Source organism: Aythya fuligula, chromosome 3 (genome assembly GCF_009819795.1).
Source record: "Aythya fuligula isolate bAytFul2 chromosome 3, bAytFul2.pri, whole genome shotgun sequence".
NCBI lineage: Eukaryota > Metazoa > Chordata > Aves > Anseriformes > Anatidae > Aythya > Aythya fuligula.
Window position 1 is genome coordinate 111,242,103 of NC_045561.1, and position 20,635 is coordinate 111,262,737.

General features: G+C 41.4%; 1 protein-coding gene across 1 annotated transcript in view; it reads left to right on the forward strand.

Annotated features, from left to right (window-relative positions):
* KLHL29 (kelch like family member 29) overlaps positions 1-20,635 on the forward strand; it is a 389,804-nt gene that overhangs the window by 44,535 nt on the left and 324,634 nt on the right. The window contains exon 2 of the mRNA XM_032185708.1: positions 19,284-19,390. The gene's annotated coding sequence lies outside the window, so the exon portion shown is untranslated. The remainder of the gene's footprint in view (positions 1-19,283; positions 19,391-20,635) is intronic.

Sequence of the window (20,635 nt, forward strand, 5' to 3'; positions counted from 1 at the left end):
TGTTCATAGTAGGGAAATAGCCCTGCCTATTTCAATAGTGAAATTTGTCTGCATAGGAAGTCGTAAATGATACTGGCTTACGTAATGTAGTATGGCATGCTGATCTATAATCTTCAGTCCACTGGTCAGGTCACTTGGCTTCCTTAGAGTCAGGGCTCCTCCTGTTACTGGATTTCTGTAGTATAAAATATAAATTGTAAAAAAAAAAATAAAATAAAAAAAATATCTTTAAGAATGTCTTCAGAACACAATGTGAATATCATTTGAATGCCTTCTTCATTTATGTGGTATGGAGTTACAGTTAAAAAATGTATAGGCATGCATCTTCAGTGTTCCCCGGGATCGTGGACAGTGTTACATATTACTGCTAAAGCCTGTAATCACAGGTGGAGACTGCTGCAAGGGATAATCTCTTGTTGTTTGTTACATTGAGTGCTTTTTCTTTTCTTCTCCTGTTTTTTAATGAGTCCCTTTCTGAAGTAGGCTAAGCCTAGTTGTCCTTTTATCAAATCCCAGTTGGTGATCGCTATTAGCAACAAGATAACACGTTTTCACAAGCTTGCACCTGGTTTGAAAAAAGTGTGCGCTGCTTTGCGTATAAGCTTTGTCTCTTAGGTTATAAGAGTTCAGTTTGAATAGCTGATTCATGTTCTGTACTTCTGCTCTGTGAGAAGCTGTAATGTGTTTTGTTGGGCTTGCATTTCACGAAATTAAGTAACTGGAGAAGTTTTGAATGCAGAATTTTTCATCTCTGTTCAACAGCAACGATTTACAATCATAGAGAATGGAAGTCTGAGGCTTAGTTGCCACTGCATGTATGAAGTGAGGATTGTTTTTAAGAAACAAAACCTGCTTGAGAAAAGCATCTTTGATCCTTAATCAGTTAATTGCTTGGTTAAAACTTGAGTTATTAATTCAACTATGTAAGTATCCATAAAGCAGTTACTGAGGTCTTACCCAATAGCTTTTTTTACAGCCAAAAGGGACTTCTTAAACAGAATCCAACATTCCTTAAAAATAAATGAAAAGGTGTTTCGTGCTTGTGAACTTGGGATCAGGTCCAAAGGCACTGGAAACAGTGAGGTGACCTAACATCTCAGCATGTGTTCTGTCTTTTCCCCACCACTTGGTTTGGGTTATCTTAATTTTACTCACAGAAGCTGTACTGACTTGGTGTGGGTAAACAGAACAACTCATCGGTGCTGGCATCTCCAGAGTTTAGAAGGTACAGATGAGGCAGACTTTCAGGGAATTATCTTACAAACTGATGCAAGTAAAAATATATATATGTGTATATAATTTTATATATATGTAATATATATGTTTTCTGGCACATGATCACTGAAATTTCAATGTAATCTGCAGGAAACTTAAATCTCCAGTGTTCACATGTGGCTCTCTGCTTAGTCTTCCCGTGGATGGCAAATAGCATCTACGTGTTCCAACAGAGTTCCAAGTAAATACATATTCTTAGGAAGCAGAGTATATCAGTTCTGGCTGGGGAAATATGCTAAAGTTTTACTGTCTTGTTCCGGTTAAATTGTTTTTTAACTAGTTCTCTGAAATATTTTTTCTTATAAATTCCTCATGGGACAAGCAAAACTACACCCCCGTTCAGCAGAGTGTGTGTTTGGATTTCCGTGGAACAAGTGGGAGTGAAGGTCTCTGTATCTAGTTTGGTTTGCAGCCATCCAAGAAGTATTGCAAGAGGCTTCCCAGAAGCTGCTAGACCCTGAAGAACTTTTTGTGTGTTAATTCGTTTGTTTTGCTGGAAATTGGCTGGCAGTCTCGTGTGAGCACAAGAGGCTGTCACCCTGGCACGCTCTCAATGTGAGTCCCTGAGTGGGAGTGTTGGGGAGATGTTGTGTATGCTCCCTTGGGGTAATAGGAGTCATTTCCCAGCTGTTTGGTGATACCAGTGAAGAAAACAAGATAAGCACTAACTAGTTCCCCAGGGGTTTTTGTTTAGCCCTTTGTATTGGGAAGCTGGTTGCTGTAAAATGGAGTCCTCTGGGTGAGGAGCAGCCGAGGTTCCCAGGGACAGCAGGTAAGAGCGGGGTCCTGACACAATGGTCAGGGTTGGAAGGGGTCTCTGGTTCAAGCCCCTGGTCCAGCAGGGTGCCCAGGCCCATGTCCAAGTAGCTTTTGAAGACCTCCAAGGCGGAGACTTCACAATCTCTCTGGTCTCTAGCACCCGCCCAGCACAGAAGTGCTGCCTGATGGTCAGGGGAGCCTCCTGTGCTCTGGCTTGTGCCCATTGCCTCCTGTCCTGGCACAGGGCACCACAGAAAAGAGCCTGGCTCTGTATTCCTTGTATCTCCCTACTATTATTAAAAATAAGATCCGCCCCCCCCCCCCTCCTGGAGGCCTTTTTTTCTCTGGGCCAAACAGCCCCAGCTCTCACCTTCTACTCACAGGGGAGGTGCAAGAAGAAGAGCTCTTAAATGTTGTAGATATGCCCTTAGCTAACTCACTCACTGCTATAATTCATACATCTCATGCAAGAAGTATGAATATTACACAGGGAATAGAGCAGCTGGTCACAACAGATGAGGTTTGTTAAATTTTGGGGTCCCTGCCCCCCAAGCTTTCTGCATGAAGTTGCCAGTGCAAGCAGCACGGGTGGCAGGGCTCCTGACAGGGTTAGGCCAGCCCACTGGTTGCCACTGGAGGCATGCTTTAGTTTATACATAATGGAGGTTGTTTTTAATGGTTGGATTTTAAACTAAACTTATGTTGATTCTACATGGCTACACCTGTACTGGTAAATAGGGCTAGGGCACAGGCTTGAGTGGGATTGTGCACTTGGTGTGCTCCTGGGCACAACTTTGGCCAAGGCCTTTCCCTGCCCCATGCCCAGGCACGTGTGTATGGTGTGAGGTGGAAGAGCTGTTTCTGCCCTGTATGGGAGCGGTGGCTGTGGGCACAGGCTTGCCTTCCTCTGCTGCCATAGTAGGGACAGGGAGAGTCACCAAACTGGGAGGGGTGAGGAGTGTCCACCACCACCCCAAAATTATGCCTTGGTAGCCTGGGGCCACAAAGGGGGATGGAAGATGGGGTTACAGATCTCAGTGGAGGAAATTGAACCACAGATGTTCACGCTTCAGGCAAGTGCTTCAACCACTGAGCTGCTGGAGAAAAGGGAATGATGCTTTTGAACTGTGTAAGGGCTGGGGTGGGGGGGAAATCTCACCCTTCTTATAAATCTCACCCTTCTTATTGTTCTTGGTGGAGGGGAAGGGAGATGAAACAAGGCGCTAACTCCAGTAGGGAGATTGGGTTTGGGAAGCTGAAAGCAAGGGCTTACCTCCCCGCAGGGTGCCAGATTTGAAGTTTTTGTTCCTCCCCGCAGCATTTCCTGGGCTTATGCTGGACACCTGCCTGCCCGGCATCCGATCTCCGGTGAGCCCGCTCCTGGCACACCTCGCAGTGCTGCAGCCCCACTGGGGAGCAGGGGCACTCACTTCCACCCGCTGAACCCCTCGGCACCACGAGGTTCCTGCACGCAGCAGCCCCTCCTGCGAAGGCTGAATCATTGTTCGTGATCTAATCTGTGCCTAATAACCAGGAGTATTAAGCTTCACACAGCGTTTTAAAGGTGTACTATAACTGCAGGTCCGTGTGATTTATTTATTCTTTTTAAACATACTTTTTTTTTCTGATGCTAATTCCTCCTTAATGTGCTTGAATTGCAGCCTGAGTGCATTCTATTACTTTGTCAGGTCTAATTCAGGGGCTTTAGACGTACTTTAAAACTCTTGTGGGTTTTCACCCCATTTTTGGTAGTCTATTCATCTCTGACACTTCTAGTTCCATGAAATAGTGCCTTGAATTGATGAAATTAACTTTTCTTGATCCGAGAGATTAAATGTGGTTGTAAATTTTTAAGTAGAACCAGTTGCTGCTTTTCCCCATCAAAGAAAGTCTTGTGAACTTGAACGAGTAAGATTTAGGAAAAGCGTTCTCCTGGGGAAGCTGATTAGTTAATACTTAAGTAATATCTTTTTCTTTGCTCTTCCTGCATCTTCAGACCTGAAACAACACGAATGCTTCCTAGATTAAAACAACACAGAGTCCTTATTGGACAAATATCACAAATATCACAAACAGTTGACCTTTTTTTTTTTTTTTTTCCCCACTAGAGTAGTGGTACAGGCTTTCACGATTCCTTTAATAAACTTAAAGTAGGTCATAATACCCACCACTGCATCCTCAAACTAGTATAAATCTTGGTTTCCAGAGTTTTAATTACAGTGGCTGCTCCCATTAGGTGGTCTTGTTTCATGGCAGGATGCTAGACAGCTCTCTTGCTCTAAGTCATTTATGTGGACTGCGGGTATGTCTGTCAAACCATAATGAGCAATGAAAGAATGAAGAATGTTAATTTAACTGATGCTGCTTTTGCTGTTAACGTAAGTACCACCAGCTGCACCTCATAAACATTGCTGTTTGCTTGCCTGAGTCTCGCTATTCAGCGAGACCCAGCTTGATTGATAGAGGCAGAATTAGAATGATGGCTTGCATGTCGCAGCTCTTCTGTAGCGCTACTTCTGTGAATGCTTTTTTTGTTGCGAGAGACAGCTCCTAAATTTTAATTGCTTTTCAAACTAGCAAGTGCTGCTCGTGTCAAATGCTGATAATTGGTTTATGACATGGAGGTATTATAAATTAAGGAGAGGTCAGCGTAGATAATGTGCGTATTACCTGCTGGAGGAAAAATGGTTGGGGAGAAGTGACACTTGGGAGAACCTCGCCTTGGTGTGCAGGAGCTCGCAGTGCTCGAACGCGCCGCCTTAAACAATGGGCCCTGATAGGGAAGGACTGCCTGGAACAATAGCGGTGCTCCAAGTCACTTTATAATTAGAGAAATTACTGAATAATTCAGAACTCCGTGAATGGTTTTTGTTTTCCGGCCCATTAAGTGTTCATGTAAACCTTCAAAATAGAGCTGCATACCTCCTCTCACCTGTCAGCCGTCATGTGTGCTGAGCAAAAGCACGTTTTGTTCCTCGGGCATGTTGCTGGGATGGTGATTAACCCCAGGGATTTGACACAGGCCACTTGTGCTCCAGTGCCAGCTCATCCAGAAGCTTCTCTTCCCTTCCAGCCCTTGCTCTGCTGATTAATGGGCTCTTGTACCACCTAACATGAAGCTGCTTCTCATCGACATCCTGTCCAACACCTTCTTTGCCTTGCTCGTTTCTCAAACCGTTCCTCCTTTCCAGCATAGCTCCAGTCGTACTCGGTCCTGATATACCTGGTTATTTTAGACGTGACTTCCTACATGTTTCTGTTCCTGCTCTGAGAGTATGTCAAGGTGAAACGCTCTAAATCAAAGTGACTGAAGTCTTAGGATTTAAATTATTTAGGATTTTAAACAAGTAGCTTCATTTAAGTAGCTGATTTATTTTTGCTCTGTATTGCATCTAATTTATGTCCATAATATTCTTCACTTAGTAATAATTCAAGTGTCTTACAAGTGAATACTTTAAATCTATACAACTCTTTGTTAATCAATAATATACTGTAGCTCTACTTACTGCTAGGCTTTAAGACTCTGTGTAAGTATAGTATATGTATAAGACTAAGTAATAAGACATTTTTAAGAGCTATAATGTTTTAAAGTAGATTCATCTTAAATGGCAGCAAGCCATAATTTGGATGTTCTTCCTGGGTGCCTGTGACCAGTGTAGTTACTCATTTTAATTAGGGTTACAGGAGGTACAAAGGGAGGCAGCACTAGCGGTTTGGAGCAGCAGAACCTGATGGCTATGGCACAAGACCACGGTCTGGTGTATGAGAGGGATGAGAATCATGGTGCTCCCTGCTTTCTCATGTGTGTCCCACTAACAAGCAATGTCTTACTCTGCCTCTTCTGATGGAGTCTTCAATGTTTTATGCAGGTTGGACTTTCTCTTCTGATGTCTTTGCTTTATGCAGGTTGGAGTGAGTTGGATCCCTCGCAGGATTTGGGTGCTGCTTTATGTAGTTTCTGGATTGCAGAGCCAGATTGCAACCCAGCTACTCTTGACTAGTGCAGTTCTGGCACATATGAGCACACAACAGTCTTGAAAGCTTTCAAGGTCAGGTAGAGAAGAACCCACACAGAAGCGGCCTTTAAATCATATCAACACCATGGATGTAAGCTTATAAAGCTTGCTGAAACTCCTGTCTTCCTTTGGTCACAATCTGCACTATAACCTGTGCATCTTTTAGGTTTTAAGAGTTTTTCAGTTTTATTGATTTCAAGAAGAATTACATAAACACAAACTGTTAGTGTCCATGCACTTAGGTGCTGTAATGAGGCTTTTCCAAAAACACTTGTATGTACTTCTAGGGACCTAAACTGGTTATTATATGTCCCCATGCCTTCAAGGCTATAAAGTCTGGCTGTAATATCTTTCTATCCCACTTGGTTGCCTGTTTCTAGCCTGTGACTGAGAAATTAACTTTTCTTGGTCTTATTTTCAGTGAATTGGTCCCAGTACAGAAAATAATCTCTGAACAACTGCTGGCTGCGTTGAGACAAACAATCAAAAAAAGTAATTCTGTGCAGCCAATACTGAAGACTATGACTTCGTGGGAAAGGGTACAGAAAGAACAGATAGAACTAGTACCACTTCAGCAGTTATAAAAGTGTATATGTAGGTACATACTTAAGCTTTATGATGTTTAAATGTACAAGTGTGGTTGAATTGACCTCAGATGGCTAGGAGACACTGAGATTTTTTTTTTATATAATTTTAGGGTGTTATCTTTTTACTTATTACATTTTGAAAAGAATTCACTGATATCACTTAACTTTGTCTAAACCCTTATATTAAATCTAGGTTTTAATATTATGACTTCTTAAATTACATCTGAAATTATTATACTTTAATCTTACGAAACTGAGAAATATTTATTTTAATACAGCTTAGTATGAATTTGATTATGCTTGCTTACAGGCAAAATGCTTTCACTGGGTTATTTCTTAAGGAAGGAGAGAGAAATATTTTACTCCTGTAAGAGTATTTCCATTTTAGTGAACATCTAGAATTATTTCAGTTGTAGCCACTAAAAGAATTTCTGCCATAAATGGGAGTCATTGTAATGTGTCCAGTATTAGCAAACAAAATTCTCTTTACATCTCACATCATTCTTAAAGCATGAAGCTTCCATTTGCTATCTGGTTCTTTTTGGTTATTGTTTTCCACACTTGAATATGCTGTGAGCAAACTAAAGAAAAGATTGTGTGCTTGTATTAGGACACTGTTCCACTGGTAGAATTTGCAACTTCAGCTTAAGCCTCATCCTCTACTGGGCTGATTCCCCACCTTCTTTCTAGTCATGTCCTTTGGCCATCACAAGATTTTGGGTGGATCTGGTAAAGCAAATCAATTAGCCCATGTCAGCATTCAGCAGCTATTCCAGCACATCCAGAAGGAGTAAGAGACCAAGTTATTTGGAGGTGACACCTTTACCAGTGGGAGTTTACTGAGTTGAGTTTCAGAAGAGATTGATGCTACAGTGGTACATGCAAGTACGTGGGTATCTTTTTCTTCCCTGTTTAAGGAGGAGATAGGTTTTTGGTTTGGTTTTTTTTTTTTTTTTTTTCTTTAGAAGGAAGGAAAACCTTAGGGCAATAAGTTTGTCTGGGTTTTGTTCACTTCCATTTATACCTTGGAGATGAGAAAATAGACATGGAGATACACCAGCCTTTCTGCTTTTCCTGGAACTTGTGGAACATCTGGACAAGAGGTAGTGTTATGTATCCACATGGAAGCTGTAAAGTCAGGGCCAAATGAGTGAAGCTCCCAGCTTCTGTGATCTCTCTCATGACTTTGTAACACCATTTCCTCTTCTTGCTGTCTGGCACTGGTGGAAACATTGCCATAAACACATCTACTGTAGTAAGTGTGCTTCAGTGGATTAAATATTCCATGTTTAAAACTGAATGGTTGGAGGAAGTTTTTTTTTTTTTTTTAAACCTGAAGTAACAGGCTTCATTAAGTAAGCAATTGGCAAGTAATATTTTTCTTTTCAACAACTCCATTTACCCTGTGTTAATTTTGATCAGGATTCCAGGTAGACTCCTTAATGTACTACTAACCATTATTTTCTCACCTAGTTTGCTCAGTACTGACAGATAATAGATGATCCTATTACAAATAAATTTGACACTGCATCCATGAAAATGTGAAAATTGGAGTCTCTCATCATTATTTAAAATGTGTGCTCACTCACTCAAATGAGGTATAAGAGTCTACTTTGGAGATAAAGTAGGCCAGATTGCTGGAAAGGCTGCTTCAGTGTCACACAGGTTAATGTAGATGTATTATGTATTTATATAGCCTATAGGAGGATAACTTTTTAGCAAATGATTTGGACTGAATGTGCACTTGATCAGGACCCTCATTAATAACCCATGGCCACACTGTTCTCATAGTGAGAAGTTACCCTTGCAATCATAAAGATTAATTCTGGGGCTGTCTATTGTAGTTTGGGAGAAAGAATCCAAAGAAAGAGACAAGTTGTGTGTTCAGCGCTGAACGGAGATCTGTACAGACTGAGCTATAGTTTGGGATCCTGCGCTGTCCCCGATGTTTTGATTAGGGCTGCCTTTCCTTTCAGCCACCGTTCTGGAAATGGGGACAGATGTCTTTTCTCTGCAGGTGAGGGGGGTGTTGCTTTTTGTTACAGCGAGGTGATTTTTACTAAAGACAGTCAGCTACCTGGAAAATGAAGTGTCTGGAATGTGTGCTCGCACCAGCAGCACCTCAGCGAGGGCCCTGTGCTGGACTGTGACCTCCATGCTCCAGATACTTGATATGAGCAACCTGTGGGCATCACCTCTTATCTAATTTGAGGTAATGTAGTCAGAAGGTACTAACTAATATGCTGTTGCACCTAGTAGTATTCAGTGCAAGGGAGGAGGATGTGGTTAAACGGGTAACAATGAACGCTTTTACTCGTAACTTATTTTCCCTTTTTGTGGATGATCCGAGGCCAACGCATTGGAAAGCCTTTGTAGCACGGAGCTTACACAGGCCTTGCACATTGCTAAATCTGTGCCATTGCACGTGCCACACTACACCATGAAATAATTTTGATAGGCCTTCTTTTCAACATCATGTGCCCGTAGCATGGTGTTGAGGTTGCATAGCTCCTAAGGGAAATGGATGTGGTCTAGGACCAAAGAGTCATCTGGGCTGGCTGTATGAAGGCAGTCAATGTTTTGGATCTCTAAATCGTGCATATGACAAACAAGGACCATAAAACCTCTTTTACACTGGGTAAGGAGAATTCAGATGAGGATGCTGATGGAATGAGGAGCTTGTTCCCTGGAAAGTGTATCACCAGAGAGCTGGAGCTGTGGAGGAGAAGGCTTTTAGACTAATCCTGGCATCACCCTCAAGGTATGAGGATAAAGCCATGGAAGTAAATGGCAGCATTCCCTGAGCTGGAGTGTGTTCATTGTACGTACTGCCTAAGTGAAGAAGCAGGCGTGCAATGGGCTTATTCAAAGCATTTGATGACAGGATGCAGGACACTGCCTGGGGCTGGAAGGCAAATAACCATAGTCTTCTCCATGGGTGCTATCTGAGGGTTTCTAAATTAATACCTTCCTGATTGTGCTGGTGCTGGTTTGTGAAACAAAAGCAAGCTCTCTGCTATCTATGTGGCTGCTGAATTCAAGCGTGTTCTAGTCAGAGCTATAAACAAGCACGTCAAGGGAAGAAATGCGGTTCCTTGTGTGGAATATTCACGTCTCTTCGTGTTTGGTCAAAGCACCATGAAGACAGCAGTAACTTAGTGATCTGTTCTCATCCTTGTTCAAGGTAGCTGTGGAACACCAAGCTTATTGATACAGCCTGTGAGCTGGGAAGAGCTGGAGCTAGCACTGCTGTGGTGTCCCTACACATAACTGAAGTTAAGTGATTGCCAGGAAAATGCGAATCCTCTAAGGAAATTCTTTCCCTATGCTCACCTTGTGTGCTGGCATCGGGGCTGTTTCAGGGTGCTGCTGACCCTTCTCGCAGAAGGTTAGCTCTTCGGCTACCCACTGATGAAAGTTTCTCAGCACCATATGTAAAGAGCCTAAACCCCATGTTTTTACGTAACTTAATTCTTAAATTAAATCTAGCAGCTCAGTTTGAACAGCACGATCGCCTCACTCAACTGAATGAATTCTGTGATAGTCACACATGCTAAAATCAACAATTAACATCAGGAGAATGAATTCTTGCTGTGAAGGAATTACTTTTTTTTTCTAATTATTCTCATGGAATCAGAAGTTTGATTGACAGTAACCTGCTCACCTCCTACACTTCCTTTTCTGTCTTCACTTGCTTTCTTCCCTTTCACTAAAGGGGATCTTTTGTAACCGATCTGTTTATTCTGCTGTTTCTTTGGGGATGACAAATTAAGCTACAGATCTTTTTTTAGTGTTGTAACTGGGAGGTGGAGAGAGGAGATTAAGAGCTCCATCATGCCAGTGTGCTGCTGGCAGTCAGCTTTGGAAACGGGTTCATTGCTTTGGAAAAGTGGCCAAGATCTGTGCCTCAAAGGTGCAAGATGTTGAGTCTTGTCATCCTAATATTGATTCGGGGTATAATAAATGGGACCGCTGATAAAGGATTGAGCAAGAGAAATATAATTAGTGCCAATCAACGTGAGCTTATAGAAAATAGATCCTGTCAAGCTAACCTGATGTCTATTAGGTGTTTTTAACCTGTTTGCAAGTTTAGATGGTAAGGCATTTGGCTTGATAACACCATTTTGATTAAGAAATTAGCACAAAATAATTTGATGTGACGTATGTGAGTGATGAAATTGAGCTTTCCCAACTTCAGCCTTGTAAAGTTGGTGTCTTACTCTAACCTGGTTGTCTTAGGCTCCCTCTGAAGTCAGTGGAGAAGAGGAGAGGGCTATTGCTCCCCTCCTGAGCTGATGCCAGAGGAAGGTGAGCCTGTAGGACAAAACTCTTGGGTTGCCTTTTTCAGCAATTTGTGTACACCCATAGGAGAAATTCAGGGAGGCTGTACTAAATCTGGGTCTGACCCTGCTGCAGATGTTCCCAGAGTATTGTGTTGAGTTGTGTCTGCATCTCAAAGATGGTAGAAGAGTGATGGTGATAGCCTGGGGTGGAAGGGCATGTCTCTAACCCACTGGGGTTTCTTGCAATCACTCATTACCATCCACGTGAAAGAAAGAATCGATTAACTTTTTTTTACGTGGGAAACTTTAAGAAGGGAAGATTCTTCAGTCTGTTGAACAAAAATATAACAAGATTCATTGTCTAGAGATGAAAGCCAAGAAAATTCATAATAAGAAAAAAAACAGGTTTTTGACAGCAGGAATAATTAATTACTAAAACCTTTCACCAACTCCCCCAAGGCATCTCTAGAAATTTGGTAATCATGACAGGACTCTTATAATTTTTCTTCCTGAACAAGGCAAGAAATTGAGTCCTGTGCTTTATTTGCAAGAGGATCAGACTAAGTTCAAAAGAGGGCTGCTGAGATTATCTAGTCTGCAAATAGGGTTGGTCCTGAGAAGAGGTTAGGGCTCCTCTGTTCTGTGGTCAACTTGTTCCGAAGTGAGTCAGAAATGGAGGTTGTATTTCAGGAATCAGGTGACATCTGTCTGTTGTCCTTGCAGCTCTTCTTTTCAGACATTCAGCTTTAAAAACCTTTGGGGGATACAAGGATGTTGCTGGCCATACCACCCTGTAGCAGCATTACCACCCTGGCTGTATTTTTCCCTTTCCAGCCTACTTTGCTCTTAAATATCGCATGAGGCTATTGCATTCTCTTGGGGTATAGCCATGTTGATTCAGATTGTAAGCGAAACTGTTGCTTTTGCCCTTTTTGAGTACAGGCTGTTCTTTCTGAGCAATTGATGCTGTGAGCTCCCTTCCCGTTTTGCAGTATTAGACCCAACAGAATGAGCTTTTTGGTTTTTTCTTCCTCCCTGCTGTCGCTGGTACATTGTGAACCAAGTGCGGTTCCTGTTGTCTGCTCAGTCTGTCTTCATATTGTGCGAGGTTTCACATGAGCCACAGAAAATCCTGTTATTTCCTTGGAAGAGCAACTGGCCTGGCTGTTGTCCCTGTCTATTCCTGTCCTGGTCCCCAGGACCCCTCCTGTGTGATAGCATTCCTCCTGCACTACAAAAAACACGATGCGTCTGTCTTCATACCACCTGCCAATGGTTGTGCTACATGATTCATGAATAAAAACATCTGCACATGGCAAAACAACAGGTTTGTTCTGTTTCTACTCTATTGATTTTTTTTTTTAATTTATTTATTTTTTTTTTTTTTTTGGACAAATATCTGCAGGAGATCTTGAACTATGGAAAGTTGCTTCATGATGTCAAAGGAGTTGAGGCCTTCTTAGCCTAAAATGCTTCAGTGCTTTGAATGCTAGTCTCTCCAGCTGCTTCAGTGAAGCACTGGAATTGAGAAGATACATTAGTCAACCTGTCCTAAAACTTTCCAGCCTTTTAATTCCAATGCCTTCAAACCCTTTTAGAAAAAGGTATCTTTGCTAGTCTTTGCTTCAATAAGGAAATAAAAGATCTTTCAACACATGTTCTTTCCTATTACCTTCATCAAATCTCCAGCAAAGCCAGTGGACTTCAATGAATTGTGAAGAAGCCGACTCCACTTTAAGGAAATCTGCCCCTTTTACCAGACTGTATGTATTTGTCTTCAAAGAAACCTCACTATTCAGGTGAACAATTTTGAACTGCACGCTGCAGATACATGAGAACCCTGCATTTGTTTGAATAAGCAGCCTTTTCAGCAGTCTTTTTTACATGTGAATATTATGCACATCTCTTTTGAACTCCACGCATCTCAGTAGCTTTCCTTGAGCTTTTCCTGGGGAATAAAAATTAAATAAACTTAGAATGAGTAAGAAAAGTCCTATTCATATCATCACATTTATCTGGTTGAGTCTTGCTACAGAATACCACATAAATGAATGTTGTCTAGATAATGAAATAATGTGTTTGACATGGTTCAGGGGAGTGAAGTACATTCTTAGAGGACAGGCTCCTAAAGTGTCTGCCTTTTTCTTTGATGATTTTGTTCATTTGGGCAGGTGTCTGTGCCTAAATGTATATGCCTAAACTTAATTTAAAGCATCAGCTAAAAGACAATGGAAGAAAAAGACAAGACATGATAGGCTACTGATGCTGGATGTCTGATCTTCCAGGTGTATAAATCTGTGCGTATTAAGCTCTGATATCTGTATATCTTGCAGCGTTTCCAAGTATTTTTGGAAAAAAAAAAGTGAGTGTCTGTAAAGTATCTTGGCAAACTTTGCCGTAATTGCTCATTGCATTTGAGTTTGCAAAAATAGCTTTGTTTATGATCTGATATTTTTAATAGCATATTTCACTGTTTCCATTTAAACTTCGAAGTGACATCTTTGTTTTTCCCTTTTGAAGAGCAGCATAATCCAGATGCCTGTCAAAAGAGTTGTTGATGTAGCATTTTGTGAGTAATCCTTCTGTTTGAGTTTTTTTTTGTTTTGTCAGAAACGTTTGCCAAGCTCTTACAAAGCTCCCCGTGAATATTATTGATGTGTACTTCCTTTTAAAGAAGTGATTATCCATGCAGGCATGCAAACCGAACAGTTCTAAAGCACAAATGTTTTCTCAAAAGCTACGTAATGTCATAGGAGGAGTTAATTCCTCTCTGCCATGGAGCTCAAACCGTGTTCCTTTTCCATTTAGCCAGCTTAACTCTTTGCTGAAGCACGGGTCAGTGTTCTAGTTTTTGGAGACTTTTTCAAAAGTATTACACTGAATAACCTCAGGGTTGCTGTCAGTCTGCCTAAATCTTTGATGAAGAGATGTTAATAGTTGCTGGCCTGCTTTCAGAGAGATGAGTGTGACTGTGAGGAGCTAAAAGTAAAACATACTGAGTAGTCTTAGGAATTCAGCAATTATCGTTTCAAACCCAGAGCTGCTAGACGGTGAATCCAACGACGCTTTCATTTGGTGCCACTGCAAAATATTTATATAAATAACTTGCACATTAGGCGTTTACAGACATCCTCCCCTCCGGTCACCTTTCGCAGGTGATGACACAGTCCCAGTGGCATCACGTTAATTCTCTCAGACCATGATGAGAACAGGCAGTTCTTCTCCTGTGCTTTTCCTGAGCACTCCGGGATCCTCTCAGCTTGCAGATCTTCTGGGGTCTCCAGACGCATCAGCCTTTTAGCCTGCTGATTAGCAGTTTTCTGGTAGGGAAAAGAGATTTGTAAATTTTGCAATAAATAATAATTCTGCAATAAATAATAGATCAGGGTCAATGTACAAAATATCTTTCTGTACAGGGCAACACTGTACAGAGCTGTCAACCTTTCCCAGAAGGTGGTTGAGGTCAAGTGGAGTTACGAAGACTTAACATCCTTCTTTCAGCCCTGTATTATTACTTTTTAGTCTGTCCCAGCCTGCAACGCTTGGCTGTGGCTGTGCATAACTTCAGAGCCTACGTAGCTTCTTGTGGGATCCACCATTGTTCCCTTTCTAAACCACTTTCACAGTGTGTGGCAACAGAAGAGGTCAGAGCAGGTGGTAGGAAGATTTTCCTTGGTAGAGCTGGAATAGCTAAATGCAATCAAGATGCTGGGACTGCACAGCTGGTAGTCCCCAGCCTGTGCAGTATTGAGAGCTGTAGGAATGCCAGCCTGTCCCTCCCTCCATGCCTGTTGTAATTCCCAGTTGTGTTGTGGCTGAGAAAGGCAACTTTTGTTGTTTTGCCAGATACACTGCTTATAAGAACCCTTCTTTTACTGCTTATAAAAACACTTAGGCTCCCTGTTAAGTGTTTATATGGGAGTCTTTTTTTCCCCCAATTTGCTTTCCTTTGCCTTCCTTATTTGCAAGAAGTGTTTGCTCCAGCTGTGCCTCCCTCAAGTTGTTTTTTTCCCTTTCATTGCCCCTGCCCAAAGCTGTGGTGTGTGGTATAGGGGCAGGTGTTTGCCATACATCACAGCTTGTAAAGGGCATTTCTAAGGCACTGACTGCTTCACAGGTGATCTGTAGCTTGTCTGCACGGGCAGGTTTCTGTAAAAGCTTTTTGCATAAAACCTTTTCTGATTAATTAACCTAAAATAACTGTCTCCATGTCCTTGGTTTTATCCTTCCTCTCCAAATACTCTCCTGACTGTCACAGCTGGGTGCTGCACAGTGCATGGCACTGCTGAGATCGGTGCCTTGGGTCCCCGCCGCAGGCTGCAGCACGAACTCTGCATCGGGGAGCTCTGAAATAAGCCCTGAGGGATTCCTCAGCTGCTCCCAGCTTTCCAGAACTCTGCATGATATAGAAAAGCAAACACAAGCCATTCCCTACCCAGAGACCAGCTTCTGCCTATTTTCTTTACTCTTTGTCTTCCTTCCCAAAGAAACCTGCTGCTTCGGGAAGGAAAACTTCCTTGAACCCTTAATCTTGCCAGTCGTTGCTCAACACCTTTGGCTTTGTTCTAAAGACACAGCCTTCCACTTTGCATTTCCCTGTGTTTTGGAAGCTGTTCAACTTCCTCCTGGCAAGTGCAGTCGTATCGCAGTAGGCAAGCGGTTGCTAACGCTCTCCTGCTTTCTTCTTGTCTTTCCTTCTTGTTTTCTAGTTCTGTGGATGCTGCACAAAGAGGCACATCTCCCGATGCCTGGTCCTGTTTGGCCCAGGAAAGCACTGATTTTTTTTTTTTTTCCTGAACAGTCTTGTTACAGTACTGAGTTGCTGAACATTGCTCCTTGCTCCTCAGCTTGCTTTAGATCATGAGGACATTATTTTAAGTCTGTATACACTTCTCGCACCTTGTGCAGTTCTTGGTAGATGAGCTGGTCAGAGTTACTGCCCTTGGACCTCTGAAAGATGGTTTTTCTGCATTAGATTTTTTTTTTTTTGACTTGACATGTGAAATAATTCTCTCCCTTACCATTCCTTGGCATTTGGAGACTTCTTTTCTAACATACTTAAAGTGGAAGCAAGGTAAGCTTTTTATTTTCTGTGTGCGGCCACTATAGCTCATGATTTGCTGGGGCAGAATCATTGTATTTTACCCATCCTAGAAGAGCTGATATTTGGGGGAATCCCAGTGATATACTTTCTTTCTACAAAAGAGCCAGACCTGCTCTTAACTACCCTAGCATCTCTGCTTATTGCGTTTCTTCGTGAAGAAGCTTGGGTCGATGGGGTTATGTGAGTCCACACCAACTTCTTAGATTGCATTTTATCTGGATGCAGCCTCTTGAAAGCTCTACCCCAAGCGAAGAGTTGCTAACTTTGTAAAAGTTGCTACGATGATGGAATGTCTAAAGCTGATGTCTGGTTTCCAATATATTGCTTCAGGTCTTTTTAATTTAGAAGCTTAGGTACTGAACAGGATATATGACTTATCTGTTTCGAGGCTGTTAGGTTCCTAAAGGAGAGACTGGCCTCTGCAAGATTCCTCCAACTTCATAAAGTATTGATATAGGGAAGCGAGTCTCTACCTTCAAAGACGGTAAACTATGATGAGAGAGGGCAACTCTTGGTTTTAGATGCTTAAAGCTTCTTGCTTTATTTCTGCATCTCCAGTTCCAGTATTTTATTCTAGTGGTTCTGACTTGTCTACCAGACGTTACTCTCCTCACTCCTCCTCAACGTGAACTGCAGTTAAGTTTTGATAATATCAAAATCCTTTCCTACAACAGCCAAGACTTCCTAAAAAGGGGGGAAAGAAGCCATCCAAAGCTTTATAAATGTAAATTGCAGTATGTTAAACTGTAAAGACCATTAATTTTGTCTTTATGTTGTCTCAAGTAATAATTTTGACTCCTCTTTGGAACTGTGTGTCCAGGAGGAAGGAAACAGATTCTGAACTTCAGCCTGCCTTGTATACCATTTTCACGGTGATGGATTATTGCTTTTCTTGTTCCTTTTTTCCTTCTGATCTTCCTTTCTTCAAATATCCCGTATCCAGCTGTGAGGTGTGCTTTGCTTTTCCCTATGGCTGTGCTACCTAGAGTCTGCAGTAACGCTTTGTAGATGTTCTTCACGTCTTTCATTTTTGGGGTGGGGAAAGAAAAAAGTTTCCTTTATGTAAAACAACTATCGGTCTATTAGGTTAGTCCTCTTCCTTATCAGAAACCCATTTCATTTTTTTATTGCTGTGAAAGGCTCTTCTTTGGTTCTTGCTTGCCCTTGAACAAGAAGCCCGAGATGGGTTTGAGAAGTGGATGTTTCCCTAAGGAGAGCTTCCAGTGCAGCCTTGGCCTGGTGTTGCCCTTGGCGATGATGGGGTAACTGTGATACGATGATTCACTATGCAGAAGAGAAATGACTCCCTTGAGTTTTTTTCTGTCCTTTCCATAAACTTCGCTATGAAAACTGTGCTCTATGAAAAACAGAAAAACAAACCCAACCAAAAAAAAAAAAAAGCTTCTATTTTTGTTCGAGCCTTTTCAGGCGGTTCATGATAAATTCTTTAGGCATGTCGCAAAAGTCAGAAATACTCAGTTGAAATGTCTCGGCAATGCATCTGAGAAGCATTATATAAATGAATAGACCAGCTCTTTGAGAAGCCTCAACTCCAAAATGAGTCGAACCCTGTAAACAAAGCAGGCTAACGAGGAGAATGTAGCACAGCATGACAGAAGACGGGAATGGAGGGGGATAATGCAAACTAGACACTTGTCTATCTGCGCGGTCCCCAGGCCTTTCATGTACTCGTTACTTTATTGTCTTGCTTTTCAAGTAACCAACCTGCAGCTGGCTAGTACTTGTGGCGAGATCTGGGTTTTTTTCCTGCACAAAACAAGAACTAAATTGTAGAACTAAATGGTTTGTCTGTTTGCTCTTGAGATGTCTTTGGGGTTGTCAGCTGGCCCTACTCCCATCACTCCTTGTAATGTTATGATTATTTTTTCCCCCTTCCCGTTTGTACTTCTTGCACTGCAGTCAGCTCTCGTTGTAGGTCATTGCAACGTGATTTGATCAGCTCATCAAGCCAAAGTTGCTGTATGCTTCATTTACAGAATTATGTTGGAGTCTATCAGTTGTTTTAAATTCTCCTAAAGCAATATATCATGGCCCAATGGAGCTCATGGCTTGGCAGACCCACTGAGTGTCCTTGGATCCATTATGTGGTTCTTCCATGTGCTTCTGTTTCCTGTTACTTTACCATCCTCAGTTCTGGACCATAAGCTCTTGAGTGCTCAGCCAGTTTAGGGCTTTTACAAGGGAATGGATTTCTTTTAAATAGCCTGACCAAATTTAAACGTAGAAAGAGTCGTACAAATATCCTGTAATAATATGGTAGTAGGACAGGGAGATGTCTTCCAAGAGGTTTTGAGTGGTAAGCTTTCCATAGCTTGCAAGTAGGATTGCTCTACTAACTCAAAATATTATAATTATACAAAACATTAAGTTTATATAAAATGAAATTTACATGAAATGAAAGAGGCTAAAGCTGAGGTAATGGGAGAGAAACCTGATGGCTTTGTTCAAGGGGAGAGCACTGTGAACTTTAAAAATTAATTTATATCAACTCATTTACTCATCTGCATTTCTCTTGTCACTGTAAGAATCTTCTTTGTAGAGTCTGAAACTCCAGTGCTAAAAATGTGAAATCAATAGGTGCTGTTATATCCACTTAAAAAAAATATATTGTATTGATTTGCAGATAATAACAGCAGTTCATTCCTGCAGGATTACATTCCACTTCCTGTCATGGAGATTACTCCCTTATATATTAAATCTGAGATGGAGAACATAGGTATAAAACTGCTTTACTTTAATGAATAGTCATTTTACTCTGGGCACTAAAATGAGATATTTCTTTAAATTTATCTCCAGGGATTATTTTTATTTCCTGGGCAAACCCTGTGTTACCAAAGACTCTAGAACGCTATTAAACTTTTAAATAATCTCGCCTTGCCTCATTCTTGCAAGTGCTTGAACTTGTCCTCTCTTTGATAGCAACTAATTAAGCAAAATATCATGCTCTTTCTTGTCTCCTCCACATACTTGATCAGAGGGTTAACACCGTGTTATCTCGGGTATTAGATGCTCTTTGCTAAACCCTAAGAATCTACCAGCATCCAACTCCCTGTGCTCCGTAACAGAGTTCTGTCACCTTCAGAGGATTAAATTCTTCGTGCCGATCGTGGTGGCATGTATCATCTCCCATTGTGCAGCTATTTTTTTCTTGTGCTGTGGCTCGTTTGAAGGCTATTCTTATTAAGCATAGGTGACTTCATCTTTGTGTGTTAAAATAATTCTTCTCTACTCTTTCTAGGTAATCTGGCTTCTCAGAAACCTTCTGCTAAATGCAAGGGTTTGCTGTCCTGTTTACTGACTGTTACACCTGAGGCTGATTTTGATACAGATTCTGGATATCATAGGGTAAGTGTGCAGTTATCTGTTTTTTTTGCATTTTTTTTCCTCTTCCGTGCTCTTGTCCACTTAACACAAACATAGTTTGGGTTATGCTTTTGCTTTCAGTGACTGCAGCAAATCCCTGTCAGAACGTTTGCAACCAACCATCTGTGTTACACTTGGAAAAATAATGTAGTAGGATGAATGCTAGTGCTGTAAACCTGATAAAAGGTATTTGAATTGGGTTGTACATCTCCTAGAGGGAGCAAAGTTTGTCTCTGCAGACTGGCAAGTCTATATCTTATAAAACTGCAAAAAGCTGTAAGCCACTTATTCAAGTGTAGTGATCATTTTGAGTTTTAAGCTATAAAATACACTCGCATCTCTGTATTACAAATGAAACATTCTGTATAACACAATTACAGTCTTGCAGACTTCACAAATGTGTCAGAAGGCCGAGTCTACCTCTCTGGACCTGCTGGCTGTACTCTTGCTAATGCAGCCCAGGATGAATGCATTAACTGTTTGTTGCACGGGTGTATTTCTGGCTCAAGTTCGATGTGTTATCTGCCAAGACCACAGAGTCCTTTCGTCTCCTAATTTGAATCTGTTTAATTTTTCTCACACTGTTGTGCAATTCTAGTGCTTGCTGTTCCCTCAGTAGATTCTTTACTGAACACCTCAGCATCCCCAACATCTTGGTTGTAACCTTTCTGTCAGCCTCTTCCCACAAATAGGTTTGTACTACACGTTGGAAACCTATCTTCATGGACGTATTTCCTTCCAAATCTGTCTTACAGATTTCAATGTAGCCTTGATAATTTAAAAATGTTTTTCAATTCCTATCATTAGTATGTTCATGGTAAAACAGGAAATTTTGTGTATGCTTGGGTGTGTACAAGTATGTAAAGAAAGTGTATTTAATCTTTTTCTTTGTGCTGCCAATACAAAAATCATAAATAGTGTATGTAATAATAGAAAAATGAAATTGTTGCTTGAAGTTGAGCCTGAATTTTGAATAAGGCTTTTATTTTATATTCCTTCTTTGTTTGTCCCTGCATGTGTGTGTAATGCTGTAAATTGCAGATACCAACAACTGTAATTGCATTGCGGTTGTAGTAAAATCAAACATTCTCTAAATAACCTTTTTTTAGTAGCCCTCACAATGAATAAAGTGTCATTTTTTTCCCATGTTTTAATGGTGTGTATGTGTTGGGGGCTATGCCAGGGAATGGATGCTTAGTAATACTGCCCCAGCCTTGACACACAGTT